Source organism: Nilaparvata lugens, chromosome 7, assembly GCF_014356525.2.
Source record: "Nilaparvata lugens isolate BPH chromosome 7, ASM1435652v1, whole genome shotgun sequence".
NCBI classification, from domain to species: Eukaryota; Metazoa; Arthropoda; class Insecta; order Hemiptera; family Delphacidae; genus Nilaparvata; species Nilaparvata lugens.
The window spans coordinates 45,742,131-45,765,406 of NC_052510.1; the positions used below are offsets into that span (position 1 = coordinate 45,742,131).

The following is a 23,276-nucleotide window of genomic DNA, read 5'->3' on the forward strand; positions in this document are numbered from 1 at the left end:
GCCTACTCCTCGCCTTTCCTCTCATACCCAACAGTAGATCTTTCTATTACTCACAAAAAGAACCAGAAAGCCGTTTCATCAGAAAATCAAGCTTTTGCTTCCTAGTTGAAAGACAGGTTCAAAAAATGAAAATTTCAAAAAGCAAAAAATTCCTAATAAAGTATATATCATGAATTTTGCGGATGAATGTCTCAAATCGTCGAATAATACAGTGATTTTAACAGGTACATTCTTGAAAATTCATGTGCAATACTGTGTACAACTAATATGTTTTATGAAAATGGAAATAAATTTGAATTTGAAAAAATACATTAAACATATAATATCCAATACTTCAAACAGCTTCATTGAGTTCAAAGCTCTTTGAACAATGCAAATAATATAGCATTGCAGTTGCAGGGAAACAAAAATATCATAAAATCAAGGTCCCCAATGTCTTCTGTTATCTTCAGGCTGAGATCTGTTACAAAGATCAAATTTCTTAAAACGAGCGCAGAATAGCATCACATATTCAGCAAACGCAAAACGAATAAATCTCTCAAAATCAAGGTTTGCACTGTTATTCTGCAGATCTGTTATTCTGAGCAAATCACACGTAGGTGTCACCAATGAATATGGCAAACACCGGTAATAACACCGGTTGGCTGGTAGAAGAACGCCTCCGTACTTTTGCCGTTGCTATGGTGAGACTCATTACAAACTGTCAGCGTTTATTCAATGGGAGTTATTCATGTTGTTGGCTAGGGAATTTTGCCAGTTTAAAGTTAATCTCAGTAGAGTCAGCATTGGTTGAGTGAGGAACATTGATGTTGTTGGGTGAGGATTGATGCCAGTTTCATGTGAATCTAGTTGTAGGTTGCTGCTGAGAGGACCGCTCTCCGTGGGGCTTCCGACGCAGACTATGACGTCACCTTGCGGGGGAAGGGGTGGGGGAGACGCTTCCTACGGCAACCGCAGCGGCAAACGGCAAGCCCGTCAGTCGAGCATGCGGTGTGAAGGTGTCAACATCGCACCTCCAATGGATACTGTCACTTCTTCATCAAGGCGGATTTGTTTTCGGATTACCTCGCTGTCATCTGCCGCCGTGTTGAAAGGTGAGTTGTTGCCAAATGTTTACCAAGCAGATGAATGGATGAATGAGTATTGCTGCAGCGGCACGCTGTGATGCAATACAACGCGGTGTCAATGGGATTTTGCGGTAGCTAGTTGCAGTCACTGATTTGCGTTCGAATTATGCATTAATTAACTAAGATCCCACTGTGGAAGGGTCAAATATGGGATATGCGGGACTTGCATTTTATGCAAGTCGATGGGATTTTGCGGTAGTTGCAGTCATTATGATCTGCGATCGAAAAATGGATTAATTAACTAAGAACTCACTGTGAAGGAGTGCAATATGGAATATTCGGGACTTGAATGTTATTTCTGTTATACTTACACCTTATTACAGCCTATAAGTATTGCGCAGTATGAAGGATTTTTTTTGGAAATTAATAGTCTATGCAAGTCTCAAGGTAGTGAGGAATACCTGTATTATACATTAATTATATTTATATAACTTTATCCAAGTTATTTACTTTGTTTTAATATATGGAACATTCATGACTTGAAGGATTTTCATACATGCAGGGTATGAAGAATGGTGAAATCAGGTACATTTGTTTAAGTTAGTTCTAGTTTATATACCTTCCAATATTTCAGGACGCATCTGGTGTTCATTCAGGTCTCCTTTATTTTCTTAGTACAAACAAGTATCTGACTCTTATGGATTGCTACATTGTAAAATAACCCACAATCGAGGTTTAGAAAGTGGTGCAAATTTGAACTATTAGACTATGTAGGCCTATAGTAATGTAGAATCATGAAAACATGCTGTAGATGAATAAACCTAAGATTTTACCTGAGACAATAAATTATTGAATTATTAGATTATGAGAAGTGAAATATGGAGACATGAAAACATGCTGCAGAAAAATGTACCTGAGAGCATGCCTAAGAGAAGTATGGATGGACGTTCAATGGATTGTGAAGTAACTTGAAGTGAAATATAGTAATAATCATGACTCCATGTGGATAGAATTAGGGTGAGGTCTTATTCCTGAAAACATTCTAGACAATCTCACCCTGCGATAACTCCAAGTGGGGTGTTTTCATATGTGCAGGACTTATGAAATCACTCCCCCTTTCCATCACTCTATTCACTGGGGAAATCGGGTAGAGATTTAAAAGTCTCATGATGAAATTTAAGGGAAAATTTGAAAAAGTCTCGCGCATACATTTAGGCTGAACTCACACTTACTCGACTCAGGTCGAGAAGAGACTCGACTCTAGTCGAGAGCATGTGTTTTCAAATGGTGACAGTCGCGGAGACTAGAATCGACTGGTCTGAGCTTTGACTATAGAAAGAATTTCTTATTCTTAAGAATTTCTATTCTTTCTATAGTCAAAGGTCTGAGTGTCACCATCTGGAAGCACATGCCCCCGACTAGAGTCGAGTCTCTCTCTTCTCGACCTGAGTCGCGTAAGAGTGAGTTGAGCCTTAGAGTCTTGTGACGCTCCTTCATATAATAGGCTATTCTCCATTCAAATCGAATCGATTTTATGAAGACATCCACTTTGATATCTCTTTAAATGATAGTGATAATCAATTTACCTAGAATACATTCCCTGTATTGTGATTACATTAGTGATAATGGTGTATTGTTACTACTCATATAAACATAGGTTGTTACAGAATGTTAGCTTATTCGAGTTGGAACGTTTTACACACGAGGTTAGACTTTTTTGAATAGTCAAGGATCGCCGGTTGAGGCGTCACGCCTGCGTGTTGTGAATGATTTCGGTCTCATGACCTGAGCTCACCCAGCTGTTTGCTCAACCTCAACATTTATTGGCTGAGGAGTTACTTACCTTCGTAGATTAGAGGGCAGTCAACCATTAACACAAGTCACACAAACCGTAATAAATTAAACTTTCTGATCCAGTTTTTGATTCATACTTTTATAACAGAGCAGACAACAAACATACAAGAGAACCTGGAAATTAGTCGTTGTAAACAAAACTCAACGTGAAACCAGAGAGAATGTGATGCTTGTGTTTTCTCTATGATAGAATACACAGCTACCTGTCAAGGGTCTCCTGATTACTATATTTCGGCAGTGTCATTAGGTGATGAGAACGGGGAGGTTCGTGCACAACGAAATTGGGCGAGTCTCCAAATAATTACATACTCTACTACTATTTCTGTTCCATTTTTCTTACATTATTCGATAATCTAGCTAGTCTTTTCATGAGGTAGTGCGAGATGGAAAGATTTGTATAAGAGCGAACTATAGGAGTAAGCGAATGAGTAATACGGTACTGTGAAATATTATTGTTGAAGTTATTGTTTTCTATATAAAAAAGTGACTCTATACTATAATAGGGTGCTATATTCTCATTTTATTATTGTTAACTTGTAGAGGCTCGATTTTCGATTCTGATAAGGTGAATTGTATTAATTCATATCAGCCCAGGTTGAAAAAGTAGAAAAATTAACAGTAAAAAAATCAAGATCTTAGGTTGGAAGTCGTGAAGCGTGTATAAACCTCTAAAAAATAAATTTTCAACTGGAATGTATGACTTGAATTCTGTAATGTCGTTTGGTTCAACAATCTCACTTTCCTGGAATAAAATCAAATTTTTCACATTTCATTATAAATTATGAAATGATAAATAAACGATAGTTTTTGTGAAAAACAAATGAAACATTTTACTTTATAACTGGAGACCTAGTTTCAAGTGGCCGGCATTTAAAGGTTCATTTATATTCAAGTAGGAAGTCAATTGCATTGTATTCTCGAGTACATTCTGTATACTTTCGATGCTGATGATTGTAATGAGCTGAGAGAACAAATAGAGGAAAAGATCAGCGTCAAGATTGATGTCTTAGACCAAAATAACTTTCCCGAATTCATCGGAGTAACCTGTACTGTGGCGCTCATGTCTGGTAATAAATCATTCATTCGATCCAGTAATTCTTTCAACCGAAACAATCTGAATCCATCAGAATCTGACTCACGCGTCCACATCCGCTGATTCACCGGCCTATGAAATTTGAATCACAAATTACACCTGCCTCGTACTAAATTGCTTCCCTGGAAGTGAATGAGTGGTAGTATGTGTGATTCGAGTATAATGGAAGTGGAAGAGTCACTTCATTATTACTTCATTCCATTGATCTTTCTCATCTTTCCCAAGGTGCTCCTGTTGTTATTATTATGACTTGTTCTAGTATTACTACAGATAATGTAGTTGGGAATGAATAACATGATTGACACAGTAATTGGCCTTGAAAAATGATAATTGGATTGGAAGAAAGTGATAAACATAGAACAAATAATTCAGTTGAGATGAAATAGATTAATTTTTTGTGAAATTTTTATTTATCGCTGTCTTTTATTCATGAATTTAATAAAGTACTGTAAATCAAAAACACAATTTCAGCGTTCAGTGGAAGAATGGAGATTATCAAACGAAGAATAACACAATCATGATAATATAGAAAAATACGTGATTATTATAGAAAAAATTGAAGCTAAATTATTCCACAATGCCCATCAAAGTGATTCATATATTTCTATTACGTATAAAGGTTCAATAGTGAATTTCAAGCTAGCAGTAATAGCACATAGTGAGTGAAAGTGGGGACTTTCAATGTGCTTATCACAGACTCTCAGAGATGTGAAAATTGTGTTCCAAAACATTTTCCTCCTCAATATCCGATTCATGTTCAGGACTAAGAGAAACTTCTTTTCCATGAGCAAAAAGCAAGCATAATCTTGATGAAAACCTGTTCAATATATCTCAATAATTTTTATTTGCATATTATTTTATCCTCAATTTGGTAACATGTCTCTTGAATGGCGTAAGAAACTGTTCACTGATAGCACATATTTTATAGTAAAAGTATTTTTAACGTTTTTCTCAACCGAGTGTTTATTTCGTACACAACATTTAATATTCGACATAATGTCAACCTCGTTCTAATTGTTACGTTTTTAAATGACATAAGCTGACAAACAAGGTAACATACGCGCTTCAGTCGCTTGTAGATAAGCTGCCAGAGTAATTACCTCACTTGGAAAATTCTGGTGCGTGGAAAAATTAATGCGCTGCCTTTGTCATAAGTCTCACACGCTCTAGTATGGAACACACTGTACGTTCAAATAATTATGCAATGATTTTAAGGTCGTTTATTCATTCTCATGTGCTGGATTTATTCTATACTTTGTTGAAACTAAACCATGATGATTCACGCACATTTCGTGTTGAGAGCAAATTTGGAATTGGGAACTTTGTATTTGAGATCACTTTCAGTCACCCTAATTCTGGTCCAAAGTGAGTTATTGTTATAATTCTGAGAAGAAATCAGAAGTACAATAAACCTAATCCGTGAAGTGAAGATGATAATGATTCTTATGATGCAAATCCCTTCTTCATAGTATATTCCAATTATCATTTCATGGATACAATTTCTAAAACATACAAAAGTATTCTTATCCGATATCCACATCAAAATTCTCATAGTCATTTGACATGTTGATCTCAGTCTTGAGCTTTTCGGCCCAGCTTCAGAGTGGTAGTTTGTGAGAGCCACCAAATACCAGTTCGGCCCGAAAACTTCTCATCATTTCGAATGATGCGGGCGGCTCGACAAAAACTATTTTCATGTCGACAAGAATGGCACCATCACCACTTTTCAAATAATTGCTCTGGGAAAGGTCACCGCAGAAGCAAAGCAACTGCAGCAATGCGACATCAAATTGAATTCGGTGCCTGGATTCAAGGAGCAGAGCAGAGAGCATGGCTTTTTCTGCGGCTGCCTGTCCTCAATCGCATTTTAATTTTTTTCCAGCGTCGAATGAAGAACGATGTCGTCGGTCGTCGGTCGTTGGTCGTTGCTCGAATCAGGCAATTAGGGAAGCCGTCGTGACTCGAGCGGAAGTCGCTCAAAAGTTGTCGGCGATTCAATGTGCTCGCTTAGCTGTGAAATCATTTTTTGGTCGAGTCAATGGAATCAGTGACTCTTTTGAAGGTCTTTCAATTCGACTGCATGACTAGAATAGAACATGTTTCCAAGAATTTGGAGTTATAAAACCGGTATTACAAATAATATTAAACCGGTACCGGTATTCTCAATATATGTATACTTTTCATAAGTCGTTAGGTGACAAAGTAGATGACTCATGTTAATCAACATTTTAAATCTCAACCAGATACACTGCGGTTCCAAATTCGGGCAAAACAGGGTGATCACTGATCAGACATAATAGGCTATATTTTTGTAAATTTTCTACTCCGCTTTGTTAAACCACGTACAAGAGTACTGTGCTTCTCTTGTATAACAACAGACTGTTTTTGGTTTCCTATACTCAAATAACAAACACGTTCAACACTTTACAACAAATCCTGAGGGATATGTCTCATTCTGATGGTTTGTTAAAGAAAAATGATGAAGATCATAGCTATAGAGATCTGTAAATAATATCAGCAAACTTTACAATCAACATAGTAAATAACTAGTAGTAATCAATATATTATTATAGGGAGCGTTCTGTATTCAATATACAATATTTTATATAGATAGTGTTATAATCGTTGTTAATACACAGTTGGAAATTGAAGATACAATACCTATCCAGTAATGATAATCATTTCATTATAAAGTGTATTGTATCGGTAATTTTTGCAGTCATATTGCAAGCATTGGTATATTACAAGGTACCTAGAATGTATTCTAGGTACATTGGTATAATGTATATACAAAATGCTACAATGCATGCAGATTGCAGCATAGATATAGCATAATACTCATATATCACTTATATATCACTTTCCTCTATAGAACTACTTAAATCGAAACACAGGAGAAGTTGTGATGTCTTATTTTCATACTACTAAATAACAACTATTTTCAAATCATTATAGCAATTTTCAAGTGTAAATCACTACATTGATGTAGTTGTACGTGAATTTTATGAACATTGTTTTTTTGTGTATGCTATGTATCTGATAGTCCAGACTATATTTTTAGAAAACTACAGTATTAGCTAAAAAAAAGCTACTATAGGACCTACTAGCTGAATCGCTGTCTACTCTATCTCATATTAGTTGTTGTCTGTGGCTGTTCGCTAATTAGTATTGGATGAGGCCCGAACATGGAAAATGAAACACTTATCAGATTGGTTCAAGGCCAAACGTCTTCGTCCTTCTTCGAAACGATCAAGATGCCTCTGGATGTTTGTTACAGTCTGACAGTTGATCCACCCATATCCACCGTAACTACCCACCTACCACCATACTATCTTTCAAACAAATTGCAAAATTCGGTATAATTTTTACGGTTGAAGTAGTTGTATGTTGTTGATGTTTAGAGTTTTTGCACACTTTCCTCATCACTTCATAGCTTCTGCCCTTCCCAGGCTGCTATGTAATTTGGTACTAGACACGATATCAGTTTATTAACTCGTCACATATCAGAAAGGACAGGTGCAGCTACAGTCTGTTTTTTAATTCAAGCTCATTCTCATGTTATGATACTCGTCAAATTCATATTATTATACTCTCCAATTATACTTTAATTACTGATGACACATGTGCACCTTAATGCCAATCGTCATGTCAAAACTTGAATTGATTCACCAGTTCCACCTTGTAAATTGCATAAATATAATCAAATTAGCCTTATTATACTCAAAACCATACTGTTTTATAGCCTAATATTCAGGCGTGTAATGATACATGGATAGGGTGAATTAGCCACTATGGTAGCCAACGTCTGGAAGCAGACACATGAAGTAGAAGAAGAAGAAGAATTATGCTTTGTTGAAGGACTAAAGCCATTATATCAATAAATGTATATTATTCATATAAATAAATGAAGAAGTGCCAATGACTAATATTTCATATGACTAATAGTCATATCCTACAGAACTCTGGTAGATTTGGAAAACTTCATTGAATATTCTCATAAAAAAGTAGAATCGTATGGCTTTCTGTTGATTGAGAGTCCCTAGCGGGACAAAGGAGAAAGGAAATATTTCTAAAATTCTTCAACAGTGGGTTGTATGCAGAGTGTATAGGAAATATTCTGAATTCTCTATACTCTCTGGTTGAATATCGATAATTACAAATAATCAGCAAAAACCGCATATCGATTCATAAACGTAATTAGTATAATATGAGGAAACTGTATTTTGCCGATATTAATTTTGAAGAATTATAAAATTATGATTGTTGTACAATTCAAATGGTTGAAACCGACGATAGTTTCTTGATAGTATCTGAGTTCTTTATTCCCCAATATTACAGAAAAGAGAACAGTTCAAAAGTCATTATTTTTACTGAGTGACTGGTTTTGGCCAGGTGGTAGTAGTTTCAAAAAGGAAATTGGCCGAAATTGATTTTTCGAGTCTCGAGTGAAATGAATTGGGTGGTTAGAATGCGATCTTTCATAATTTCCTTCTCCATTAAAAAATGATCTCGCCGTAAAACATTCGACAAAAGAACGGTTGCCGAAGAATCTCCAAACAATTCTATTCAGTGTTTTTTTACTGAATGACTTTTTCATTATAACTGCACCATGGTTCGAATTCTCAACCGATAAATCCTCAGAAATACCATTCTACGGTCAGATGATTGTAAGCACGTTTTTTTCCTTCCTGTTAGGATCTACCTTCGATTGCCTAACTGTAATAAATTCAGTGTATTACACGAAACCGACTTCATTCAGAAACCGGTCATTCACAAGTATTTCTTCCTATCGAAGTGACCAGCATAACATTTGACCTTGAACTTGGATGACCACATACCACATCTCCCGATGCACTTCCTTTTCAAATAGGATTATAGATTTTTTATGTGTTTACATTTTACAAGGTGGATAGTGACTGAAGAATCGTAGTGCATCGTAGTGCTAAAGCATTCATTCATTCTCAGGTGACACGTGAGCTTGAATGCTTCTATGTATTTCACACATACATAGAAAAAGTGGAATATATCAACCTCAGATAATTTTCCTAAGCAATAAGTTGGGTTCCAATTTGTAAATTGAATACAGTAACGGAAATCGGCTCGTTTAGGAGAGTGGCCAAGGATTTCACATTCTCAATCAGCCTAGAGTCGGAAGAAACGAATGAGGCGATTGGACCAAGACTTCTTCCATTTGACAAACCACTGAAGCAGTACGGTAGGCCTACCAAAGATTATTCTTTCTGGCTCCAGTTCTTTACTTGTTCTCAGCTCCTGTGGAAAAAGTGAAGTAGTTTATTATATACTCAGTTTAGTAGTATAGAAAATACAGTAAAGTAGTACATATACGGGTAGTATAGCAGTAGTAATATATAGGAAATAATATAATAGTATGAAGTAGAACAGTAGTAAAGATACTATAGAAGTATAGTAGTATAGTAGTAGAAGTTGTATCAGTGAATACCGTACCAATCCGGAATTTGCAATGGAAATGTGAGCATTCATAAAAAAATTCATGCACAATAGAAACAAGCAGAAATTTTTATTTTCAGTAGAGGAAGGGTGCATTACAGATGTTCAAAGAACGTTACTCTCAGATATAAGCTTGTTGAGAAATTATTAAGCTTCCAAGTGCGCGTTTATGACCATTGGATATATGCGTATGACATGAGAGAAAAACATAAAAAGTATCATAACTTACATACTCAAGTATTGTGGGTTATTGTCATTGAGATGAAAAACAAGAATCATAATTCTATGTTGATTTATATTAAAGAAGTTTCATTATTTTAAAAGACATTGTATCTTCTTCATTCAAACCAAGTCCCCTAAACTCTACGACATGCATGAGATAACCATAACGTCAACTCTCCAACCACACAAATGGAATGCATAACATTCTTTCTTAGAATGTGACAGACATTTCTCACTAAGAAAAATGTGTCTTTGATTGTAAGAGACATTTCTCTCTAAGAAAAAAACGATGTTATAATTATCAACGTTGGAAAATGTCTAATGGTAATTATAATTGTGTGAAGAATCAAATCTGCACTTGAATTTGAGGCCTACACTTGACCTGAGAAGGGAAAAGACAAAGTGGAACGCTGGAAAATGAGTGTCAGTAAAATGTAACGTGACTTGGAGAGATTAGCTGGATAATATAGGGAGAGCGCCTATCAACCGTCTAATCTCGGAAGTGTACGGATTCTAGGCCTTAATAGAATTCCAACTAGAAATGAATGGGAAGCTCCATCGCTGAATCTATTCCACCTCTAACAAACATTCATTGTGGAAGTTCCATTTCTTCTCTGTGGATTTTCCATCTAGCAGCTAGCTAGCAGCACAATGCAAACGAAGAATAACTTTCTACTAATAAAATAAGAGATCAGGCTCGCTTACATAACCATAATTCCCAGCCAAACTCCAGACTCCTACTCTATTCTAACACTACTTGTAGCCTACTCTCGACTCTTGTTCTATTCTCTTACCGGTACTGTACCACCGTCGGTGATGTAACAATATGTAAATCACTGATATCATTTCTCTTCTATCGTTGTTTCAAATCGCAGATGATTCCAGAGGGAAGCTTATGGCGTATTGAGAATTGAGCATGAAATGTGATGACCCCGATAAATAGTTTTACAAGTCCCTTCCCGACTCTTGCATGCAGCTATTACATTGGATGAAATTGTGATGCAATGGAAATAGAATGTGTACAACTAGAAACTCTTCTAAATTTCAGATAAACTCACAATTCCATAGAGTGAGAGGCCTATTTTTACCATTAGGCTATTCTTTGAAATTTGTATCTTTTCATCATTCTTATTCTAAAACATCAATGAATTGTGAAATTGGAGATTGCTCATCATGAGTCATGGGCCATAAATTTGTGAGATGAATTTTATAGAGCGATTTTACGATGTGTGAAGATACGAACAGAATGGTCAGGTCGATAAGTAGATTTCAGCTTCCTTGCGTTCTATACCTTTTCTATAAATTAGATAATGTTATTATCATTGCACAGCTGTTGAGTGGCATCGATCTTCACCGCGACTTACTAGTTCGATTCGCAACTCAAGGCCCATTCTCAGTGAAATGACGTGGCGCTGGCGTGATACTGACTTTTGAACGTCCACGCCATTCCTATGTAAAAGTATGGTCCAACGTCCAACGCATACTGGAGTGGCTTTTCGCCACGCACTTTTGTTTGGATTGAACCATTATATTCATATTGAAGTTATAAAAGTCAGCGCCACGCCACTTCAGTGTGAATTAGGCCTAGACAAATCACTACTCCACTTGAACTCTTTGTATGGAGTCTCAATATATTTTAAGGATAACAGTATTGAAGTTCTTGACGAAGGATCTGGGTGTTATGAGCTATGTACAATGGAAGAGAGTAGCAATGGTCAGATTTAGATGGAAGGCTGCAAACCAATCAAACGATTTAGCTTAAAGATAGAAGAGAAGACAGTCAATCGCTTTCGCTCTTTCCAACTACTGTTTTTTCCAACTATTTTTCAGAATCTATACACTCTAGTAAAAATTAATGTTCTAAATCAATACTAAATACTAGTACTAAATTGGTATAAGTTTATCAACAGACTCAATCATAAAAGTACAGGAACTTGCTCTCGTAATTGTGATTTTAGCAATCTGAACTTGGAGATTGTAGTTGCAGGTTTGATACATCATTTGCAAACTTTCTTCGTGATGGTGAAGTAGCCGCCCTCGAGAAAACAACGAAAAAATCAGACCGAATCGAGACCTGCTTCCAGCTGCCATTTAAGCGAACCACTATCATCGAATAATATCCCTACAATTCCGACTGCGGAGGTCCAATTTTCCGAAGGTTTCGAATCAAAATTCAAACCGTTCTGATTTCACGGCCCGTCGAACACAACAGCTGAGCAGACCAGCATTGGTTGAATGGAGAGCATTGGTGCTATTCACCGAGGAATGCTGTCAGTTTGATGTGAATATCACTGGAGAGGTTTACTTCACTAGCGGCGTTTGGTACTTTGCCTCTGTCTGTCTCAAATCGGGGAGGAACTGGCACGAAAAGTTACTCCTCCTTACTTATACTTCTCCTCTCTCTTCTACTCCTTCATCATTGTCTACTTCGTTTTCTTCTTCTCCGTTTCTTTTCCATTCTTTCTTGATCCTAATTCTCTATTTCCCAAGTTTCCTTCTCACGATATCCTTCTGCTCTGTTTCCTTACATATTCCCTTTCAGAGTATTTTTTAACATCTCTTTCACTTGTCTTGATATTTATCATTTTTCCAACCCTTCTTCTAATATTACTTCTTCCTTCTCTCTCTCTTCTTATATTTTCTCTCTTTTCTCTTTCCATAAATTTCTCACACCCATTCTCAGTCTTCTCTTCTGTTTCCCCCTCTTTTCTCGGGCCTCTCCACCATTTCCTACTCAACCTACTCTTCTTCCTTTTTTCCCATTCCTTCTCGCCCACTTCTTCCTCATCCTCCTAATTTTCAACCCTTTGTCAATATTTCTCTTCGGCTACATCCTCTACTTTTTATTGTCCCTCAATTTCTTCTCCTCCTTCTCTTTCACGTAACTTTTCCTTATCTTCTTTCTTTTTCCCTTTATCTTCTTTTGTTCTACTCCTTATCCTTGTCTCTTGTACTTCTTATTCTTCTTATCCTCCTTCTCTTCTTTCTTTTTTCTACTGCTCATCCCCTCTTCTTATCCTGTATTTTCTCCTTGTTCTTCTTCATCGCTTCTCACCTCTCTTTCTCTTTTCTTCTTCCTCCTCTATCTTTTTCTTCTTCTTCTTATTGTTTCTTTGTTTTACTTTCCATTCTCCTCATTCTTCTTCCCCTTTTTCTACTACTCTTCCTCTCTTCTTATTACAAATTTTCTTTTTATTCGTCTTCATCTCTTTTCCGATTTTTCTCCTACTACTTGTTCTCTTCCTCCTTCATAACTTCTCCTCTTCCTCCTTTCTTCTCTATCCTCTTCCAAAGCTCACTCACCCATCCACCCCCCCACTCAGCACTCATCCCACCCACAACGGCCGACCAGCCAATCATTACAGCCGGGCAGAGCACGACACGACACGACAGGGCAGACATCAGACAGCAGGCAGGCAGGGATGAAAATTGCCCGTTCCAGGTCAAAGACTACAGATAAAAGGTGAAACTCATTGTGCAGTGAGCAGCTAGCAGCTAGCCACTCACACCTCAGACAGCAGCTGATTTATCGATGTAAATGCTATCGATGTAAATTTATCGATTCTAGTCGGCGGACGCAGGTCACAGACACGTACACTCTATGTACAGTGCTCAAAATTGAGAAATAAAATGTTTCTAGTAGTCCTGCTCTAGTACTGATCAAATTCAGTATTGCTCTAGATTGGGATCAACTACAATCGTTTCAAATCTAGTAAACCAATTGACACAAAATGTTTCTAGTGATCCAGCTTTAGGGCTTGTAACATTCAGTATTACTCTAGATTGGCACCAACTATCCACGTCTAAAACCAATTACACAAAACAATTGACACACATTTTTAGTGGTCCAGCTTCAGTAGGAATTGGTCAAATTCAGTATTGCTCTGGATTGGGATCAACTACTAGTTGAGTTGAGTACTTGTGGAGAACCCAGTTCTCATTGTGCACTCATTATGTGCAGAAGTCCCAGAATGAGTCTTGTCAAAATTATTGGGCTCCAACTCTCAAATTTATTGCGTTGAGTTAGTTGGGGTAACAATGCATAAATGAGCGTTAGAGCGTCGTTCAGGCACATACATGTAGAGACAGCTTTTACTGTATTTTTTCATCACAGTATGTTTCCAGTATTACGTTTCTGACATTTTAACCATAAAACAAACCGTTCGATTTTGAAAACTGGTCAACGATAGGCCTATAGAAGAAGGAGTTATCCTCTCACTCTATTCGATATTTATGTATTGAACTTGAATCGACATCCATTTCTTCATCGGTCGTCCGACGCCTCTTCTCCCATATGGTTTGTAGTGCCAAGCTTGAATTGGAAGTCTATTTTTTTAATTCAAGTCTATTTTTTTATATTTTTTCGAAGTGCTTCGAAAATGATGAAGACGACCGATGAAGAAATGGATGCCGGACCAGGCCAACAGAGCCCAATCCTTGAATGACGATGATGATGATGATTATGAACTTGAATCGAAGTGATTTGTATCTCATTGGTTCTTTAGGTTTGCCTGGAATTCGTTTTCAGAACACAATAAGAAATACATCATACTTTATCATCATTGGTTTTAATGATTCATTTGTCAAGCTCTAATGAAGTGACATTCCATCAAAAAACCACAGTACGAGTGGTGGTGTCACTCATATCGCATCGTTATATAGGTGTGTGGTGTTAGTACTAGAATATGAATATTTTAATCTAAAAGCATCGATGAAATACACAACTACGATAAAAAACTCAACACGAAGTGTTACATGAAGTAAGAATAGAATACCCAACATGAAGATTTACATGAAGTATCGATAAAATACCTTATACCTAACATGAAGTGCAATAAACATGACCTGAACAAACTCAAGTCCTTGCAGTGCAAATTAGGTTAGCCTGCAGGTCTCAAAGCTTAATTAGTAAGACCTCGCGGAAAACCTCCACGTAATTTCCAGTCTTAAATTACTGCCAGTATATGTATGATATATACAATTCTGTATGACCTGTTATTACATTCATGTAATAATCAAGCATTCCCTGATTACGCAATACAACTGCATGTAGCAATAAATCGTTAATGACAAGTTTCAGTACATCTAGGCTTCTAAAATCTAGTGATGGATATGCTCAGGCATACCAGCTAATACCATCAACTTCAGCACGTCATTACAACCTGAATCCACAAACCCCGACAACTTTCTATCTAATTTGGCTGAATTAGTTTTAAAATCCTATTTGCTGCTGCACTGTTCACTTCTCAATTAGCACAGTTCTTGAAGCAGAATTTTCTGGTCTGCAGAGCATTTACTATTACGAACTTGGACTACCTGTTCTGCTGTGAAAGGCGTTTTGTAATTAGATGATCCCGTTCTAATTCCACAATCTTTGCGTAATACCTGATTGAACTCAAATTGTAATCGCTGTTCGCTCGGAAAATCCTTGGTTGATCTGATACAGCATCGCGGCAAAAACATGAGTGATCACACCGGAAAATAAGTGGGATATTCAGGATGGAAGGATGAGCTTCACTGAGTGCAGAATGCAATCCTGTTACTTGCTTTACCTCTCTTGCATTTGATTAGAGGCATACTGAGTTCATTTATATGATCCCACTGGCACTAAGGACCGTTTGCACAGTAGAGGAATAGGTTTGCATAGTTAATTGAATCAGCTGGTTGTTCAATCTCAAAATGAAGCACATTATTGGAAACGAGACTTATATGGATTTATCCAGTTTCAAATGAAACTTCGTCTGAACTAGCACTGAATATATAATAATACATAAAAGGGGAATGATAGTCTTTTACTCCGTGGTAATAATCACAACTCTGTGAACTCTTACTACTATTGTCTTCCAGTATTCAATGATAAACCCTTATTAAAATCATCCTCTCTCTGTTATAAATTTACAAGAACCTTGTTGTTTCAATAGTCTGTTTTCTGTTAAATGTCCCAAGTGTCAGTTATAAAATTGCCAGGGATGTCATGGAATTCTATTAATTCCGGATTAGTATTCAAAAAGTATCGTCTCAACTTGATGAATTCTAGTGTTCATTTCTGTTAGAGTAATGTAAATACTACTGGGTTTATACTCATTCATAGAGTGGTTTTAATTTCTAATTCCTACCCATATCATTCCTACCCATTTCTAACATTCCCAATTGTAACAATGTACCTAACACTATCAATTACTCCATTGAATAATAATTGCGTGAATATTATTACTATTTTGTTCTAAACTCAATCTATGAGAACTTCTTGACATAATAGATGTTTACTTCACAACTACTATATAAGTCGATTCAGATTCTCATTGATTACCCTTGTAGAATTCTCAGTATCTTGAAGAAGGCTTTGGTTTTTGAGAAATACTAATCTATCCTTTTTTCTTTTTCCAGGTAACCTAAACATCTGAAACAATTTCGCTTCTGATCACCCATTAAATCATCACAAGTGAATGGATTGTGTAAGAGAAACTCTCTTAATTAGACTCCTCTCAAACTCTCCACAGCTAAGGTCAGTCACTTATCACATTAATTGTTAATTTCGATTTCATTAGCCCACTTGCTCTCTCTGTTATAACTTGAGTGATAATGGCTTACACCTCACTTCAGTTTCGCATTCCTTATCGGACAGATCACTTTCTTCTCGACAACTGCATGCTTTCTTCCTTCACTCTGCACGCATAGAACTGAAATCTATTATGGCAGTTGAGTAAACGGTCGGCAGCTTATTGAACAGAGAGAGAAAGACTGCATCCTCGCGTGAGAGAGAAAGACCAGCAGTGTACCTAAATATAGTAAGGATTTCTCCTGGTTAGCTATTATCAGTCAACAAATTCAACTTCTTTTTCTGAAAATACATTATTGGAAGGAAAACACTCTCATTCCAAGGTTGAACAGTGTTATTATACGTCCTAATATGTTCGGCCCATCGCGCTTAATTGGCTTCGATACCTAGCTCGAGATGAAAACAACAGACGAGATTATTATGATGATTGAGTTGGAATTTCACCTTCTTTTTTCAAATTGACGTAGCTATCTAATCAAGTAACATGATGTTCAATTTGGTTGATCGATTTGTCCATAGTCTTCCTATTGGTTGATTACTTTATGCACTAAGAAGATCTTTTGTTCTAGTCAATGGGTGTTCATATGGAATGTTATTGCAGCTATATAACTTCAATAGTAGCCTGGAATGGAATAATCATCCTATGATACTTTTTTATTGGTAGGATTATTGCATGTGATGAAATGATACTGGGTTAATGCTCTGTGGGATAAAATTTTGCCATAATCATCTTCATTAGAACCTCAATAATAGTCTAGAGCAAAATATAGTCGATAAAGATAAAGATTCTTAATTGTCAATATTGCGGTTTTTCGATGATTGTTGCGTTTTCAGAAATTCTCTGTTTATTACATGATACGATTTTGAAGTCTTCTGTTTTATGAATTATTTATTTATTCATTAGGTTAGCAAAAACAATACAAAGATCGGAAAAGAAAAAACATTATAAAATTAAATTATCATTATAAATTATACAATATTATCACATACGTTATTAGGCTATCATTCAAACTTTACAATACATAATCTGAAAAGTGTACATCGATAATGTATTGTTCGCTGGCTTCAAATAGATCTTTGAAATTGATAGCACAATTTTGCGCTTCACTTGAAGTAGTACTAGAAACTGGACCAATAGACCTCTCACCCTACAAAACCTCAACTGGAACCAGATAATCTATCGGATGATAACACAGCTCACCACCTAAAAATTCCACGGATATCGATTAATGAAGCTGGGATAGTAACAGATTTTGTGAATTCTACATTTATGTATGATAAAGGACCATGGTTTCTATTCCATTATGAAACAGTTCTAAATTATCAAAAGTGAAAATTTGGAAATTGAATTGTATGAGCGCTTTCTTAACTTATACTGTATTGAATGAATAATTCACTGTAGTAAAGTACTATGAATTAATAAGTACTGAATGATATACTCGAATAAAGTAGCTCACTTGAAGAGAACGAAAAAAATAATAAATCTCTTTTGCATCTGAGCACATTATTTCATCTCCGTACATCCCAGTACACTATCGAACGCACGGTGATGAAATAATGTAGTGTAATAATAATAGAATAATAAAGCTAAATGAATTATGAATAAATTATTATGTAGCATCATGAATTATAATAAGATTTGTTAAATCGTTTCTGATTTTGAAAACGTTGTTTGAAAGTAATCTAAACCGATCCTATAGGTGTAAGTCAGGTTTTAAAAAGGTAGTACTTACTCTACGTAGAAAACTGTACTGAGATTGATTCACTAGTCTAATGAAAATTAAAGCAAAGAAGCACTGAGAACTGCTTCAAGTACAAGTGTAGGGTGTTGCTGCTGACTTATAGCAAACGGTATGACTGTGTAAAAAGTGTTCAACCGGTTCTTCTTCAGCTGAATGAACAGTCGAATAAACTTTGAACTTCAGTGATCTGAAGTCAGCTCGACTCAGCCGGCGGTTAGTCAGCGTTCACTGATCTCAGCAACAAGATGAACAGCACAGCTTCGTGGCGGTTGGGCAATGATTTACCAATAGCAACTTGCAAAACTGATAGTCTTCGACATTTTGTGGCAACATGTGTCGCGTTTGAAATCATTCCACCTCAATGAACACGATACCTTCTGCTACAAACTCATCTCTGTATATTTATATTCTTCCTCGAGTGTTGACACAACATCACTTCGCTGTAGATCGCTCTCAATATTGTTTAGTGTGTATACTGGGACACTAACTGACGCTTTCTAAAATTATCAAGTCGCTTGCGGCGGTCGCGATCAATCTCCAGTGACATTTGGTCGCAGGCCTGAATTTAACTGTCACCATCCCCTTTAAATAACATCAATGCTCACCATCTAACCAATGCTGCCAGGCTGAAACTCACCTCTTTTCACTAGTGCTACAATTTACAATTTGCCACGTTGTATCTAGGAGTATAGTGTAGGCGGAAGTAGTATGAACGTGAGTAACGCGAATTTAAGAAAGCGTCGAAATTCGGTTGAGTTATTGTGCTCTGTGAACACACTGCGGCCGCCAATAAGGTCACAAATTGATTACTTTTGAGTGGCCTTTGATATACTGAGATGAATATTGGTGGTGATATTGTTGACTTTGAAATGGATGACAATATACAAAAGTGATAACGATGTGGATGCTGGTTTCAATACGCTTCTATTGAAAACTACCTACATAAAAGCTTGAGATTCATGGATTATGGTGAGCTTATCATGTATAGCAATTGCTTGATTTGTGGAGATTGAAATGCCGGAACGAAAGCCTATCCGGGAATCACGATCCCTATAGATATTTTAATTTTCCGTATCAATTCTAATCAATACAGTAATAGACAAATAATATACGTTGTCTATAACCCCTTGTGCATTATAGGAAAACATTCAATCTTTCAACTATTATCGATTCGTGCAGAGAAAACCAGGACAAGACTATCAGGCCACATAAATTTGATGCACTTTTGATATGTAAATGAATTAGTTGTTGCATCGGCAACAGTAGCACATCCGCAGAAGGAAATCACTGCTAACCACTGAGCATCAATCAAGACTTCTCGATAATATAAAGAAGGCGGAAATGTGTTGTCTTGTAGCTCCTTGAGAATCGGCAACGGTCCGTCCTGTACAATTGACGGATTGATTGTTCTCCAATCGACTACACACCTACCTGACTATTCATAGCAGCCTGCTACAACTATACAGATATTCAGTCTTCTGCAGCTATATAGATATTTATAGCAGCCCACTGTATAGATATACAACCTTCTATATAGACATTTAATCCGCCAGTTGATGAAATAGTGTACAGGTATAGTGTTAACAGTGTTCGATGTTCGACCTTGAGCCGAAGGAAACGGTCTTTGTTTCTGCGAGAATCGAACGGCCTTGTTGCCCGTGCAAATCTGTGTGCATGTGTGTTGGTTGGGTGAGGGGGGAATCTATACATGTAGGCAAATTAATTATTTACTTGGCACTGGCAACAAAACTAGTTCCAAGAAACTGGGGACAGGCCGTACATAACTACCTACCTTCGTAACTAGCTTTTCAGCTTGCTGAAATAAATATACATTGTCAATGTAGGCGAGTGTGTGACCATGTTGCTGGGTGGTGAGAGAGAGAGAGAGAGAGAGGGTGAATGAGTGAGAGAGATAGAGTGTTAGGGTGCGACATGTTTCAGGGTAGTGAGGTGGGAGAGAGAGGAGAGTGTGTGACATGTTGAGGAGAAAGAGTGCAACATATGTTCGAATTATTCTCTGTTCGGTTGCAATCAGAAAAGTGCGATTGGAGTTTGTTAATCTCAACCCCAGAAGAAATAATTCAGCGACGTTGAATGTGTTCTGCGAATTATCTCCTTAACACTGCAAGTTTCTTAGAAATTGAACAGTTGCTATCTGTAATCGAACTTTCAATGTTTCTAAGTAAAATAGAAATACCAAATGTGGAGATGCGTTCATTGTCACTGATGAGGAATGGAGGGATCAGGTATTTCATACATGCTGGCGGGTAGCGGCAAACAAATAAAGATTTGTTGGTTTTCCAAACCGACATGGTGTAATAGTATATTTCGCACCTAGGGTCGAAAATGTACGTTTTCCGGCTCGAGATCGCGGTTTTCAAGTTCGAGACGAAGTCGAGAACTTGAAGCGTTCGAGAGCCGGAAAAACATTTTTGCCCGTGTTGCGAACGCTATTTTTCGCCACAAAAAAAAAAAAAAAAATAATAATGTTGAGTTGGCAATTTTGAAAGCAAAATTTCAAGGTTATGCTACTATAAATCATACAATGTTAATGAGGTTATGATAGTATCATCGTATTCTATTGTTCGGTATCAAAACTACAAAATAATTCATATCAAGTTATAGAAATGATCATTTATTGATAGTTTAAATACCTATTTAATTATACTAGATACATAAATACATATTAAATTATAAAAAATAAGCATTATTGACAGTTAATTCTTTGTTTTTCACGTAAAATAAATTATACTTCTTATACAACAAATCTCTATTATATTATTCTTTATTATTTAAATAGAAGTCGAATGTGCAGTTATGATTGTTTGAGAACATGAATCCTCTGGCAGATTCTACTACTTTTTTCTGAGAGGTCAAATGTACATTCAAATTGTTTGTATTTACAGTCTATTCTGATTGGTTCTCATGTCATTTAATCTCAAATATTTAACAGACTTTTGTGCAATCTGGCCTTATAATACAGTATTATAAATAATACTTCCAAAATAAATAATAATTCATCCATTTATCGGATGAAATCCATTTACCAGATAAAAGTGCTTTGCGCCCGGTGCAATATCTCATGGATAAATGGATGAATAGAATTTTCATTACTATTTTGAAATAATGTGATGAAAAAAAATTAATATAATTGTATGTTTCACAGTTTTGTCTCAAATTACTCAAAATATATCTAAAAAATTGATTGAAATTAAAAAAAAAAGTAAGTACGGTAACTAATATAAAAAATAGCTAATAAAAGTCGAAATTCATCGACAAAAAAATGTCATTGACCGAGATTCGAACCTTGATCATGTTTAATCACCGATTTATGAGTACTGATGTATTACACCTTTACGCTCTCGGCCATCGCGTATTGTTGAACATAGGGGCCTGACTCATAAGACTAAGCAGACACGTAATACTGTACTGTGAACTAGACTTCTAAAGTTTACTCCACTCCTAAAAAGCGTACAACAGACTTTGGCTCATGACTTATATTATTAAAATTAATATATTATCTGTCTCACAATAAAATTTTCACTCTGAATTAAGTCAGGTAACGTATCTAGGCTACTACTATAATATAGTGTATAGCGGAAAATTTGAAGCCGGTTTGCCGGCATTTTCACAACAAAATATTGCTCTGAAAATAGTTAAATCATAGAGAAAACATTCGAAGATTCAATCTTGAGTGGGCCTAATGTTTTCTCTATATGGTTTAATATTGAAGAAATATATTATCTAACAGTTTTAATAATGAATTTCGGAAAAATTACTAGGAATTTTCAGTCAAGGATGAGTTTCACCAGTAGGCTTACCTTAAACTTCAGAACTCTGCTGTATTTTCTTATTATTATTGTTGATTGTATTGCATTAAGAAGTGGAATTCGATAATAAAAAGAAACAATAATTGTTAATAATTATTATTAATTTTAAATATTGATACAATTATTGTACTTTGATTTCAAATTCGATTCTTCACTTTTAAATACTAGCGATACGCACCTTTCTGACAATGGACAATGCAGCCAACATTATATATGTTGAGGCTATTTATAAATATTAAATTATGAAACAGTAATTTATGAAATATATTATTGACATAATACCGCGATTCACGATACATAATTATATAGATTATTACAGTCGTTATGAGATTATCTCTCTATGATTTGTGAGATCGGACACGATCAGCTGTTATTCAAGGTCATTTTACAGCCCTAGGGCCGTAAAGTTTTACCGGCCTGGTCGGAAAACAATCACTTTCGGCCTCTATATGACGCACGTAAACCAGCTCATTACATCCAAGTGTGGCGAAAAAATAGTTAATTCTCATATATATTATTAATGCAATCAAATCAGAGATGTATCACTATGACGAGAATATGTAGAGTATATTCTGTTATAGATTTATTCCGTATAGCAGGAAATGAAATTGTGAATAAAAAAGTGAATAAACATAAAAATGTTATCTCTTTTTTATGAATATTTTAATCTAAAAATACGAGTAGCTCCTAGTTCATAGAACCACTGATTCAGACATTCGTGTATGTGATAGAACATATCAGTCAGTAACTCTCCATTGAAGAAGCTCTCTCATACCGAAACATTTGTGTGAGGAATTGAGAACCTGGCTCCTTGTTGCTATCATACATACCTTGTTGCTCTACCTAATGGTTAGCATTATTGACTATTCACTAAAACTTTGTATTAAGAGGTCTGGCCATTTTTAAGAGCTGTCTTACAAAAATAACTTCACTTATATGGGCTACTTTATACAAATTAATAAAAACAATATAAAACTTGCTGTACCCTTTTATTAAAACATTTAAAAAATATGTTTTTTTATTTCAACTTGAAAATGGCTAAAGTAGGTAGAAACTAGTCGTTAAAATGTTTCAATTTTTTTAATGTTTCAATAAAAGGGTACTAAAAGTTTTATATTGTTTTTATTAATCTGTATTTTCACACCTTCATTGTTTTGAAGTGGAGTTCAGCTTTGTAAAACTGAACACTTCTGGTTGTTGTGCGTTGTGTGAACTCGATGCTCGCGCTCAAGTCTAATTAAGCTGTCTGTAGTTTTGTGAGATAATAACAACCCGCACCGTTACAGTTGCCCACAATGGGGGCTCGAGCTTTTAACACAGCTCACCAACACCTGAAGACAACCATTCATTCGTTGTATTTCCGCATCTCTGCCTGCCTTCTCAGTCTCACCTTGTCCATCTCACTTGATGATCGCGAACCACCTACCTTGTCACTTTTAA

At 36.1% G+C, this 23,276-nt stretch overlaps 1 protein-coding gene across 2 annotated transcripts in view; it reads left to right on the forward strand.

The window, feature by feature from the left end:
• Positions 1-976: 976 nt before the first annotated feature.
• Positions 977-23,276, forward strand: part of LOC111056931 — a 68,979-nt gene continuing 46,679 nt past the window's right edge. The window contains exon 1 of one of the 2 annotated variants that reach the window (XM_022344342.2): positions 977-1,094. The gene's annotated coding sequence lies outside the window, so the exon portion shown is untranslated. The remainder of the gene's footprint in view (positions 1,095-23,276) is intronic. The other variant, XM_039432896.1, reaches the window with a different exon arrangement.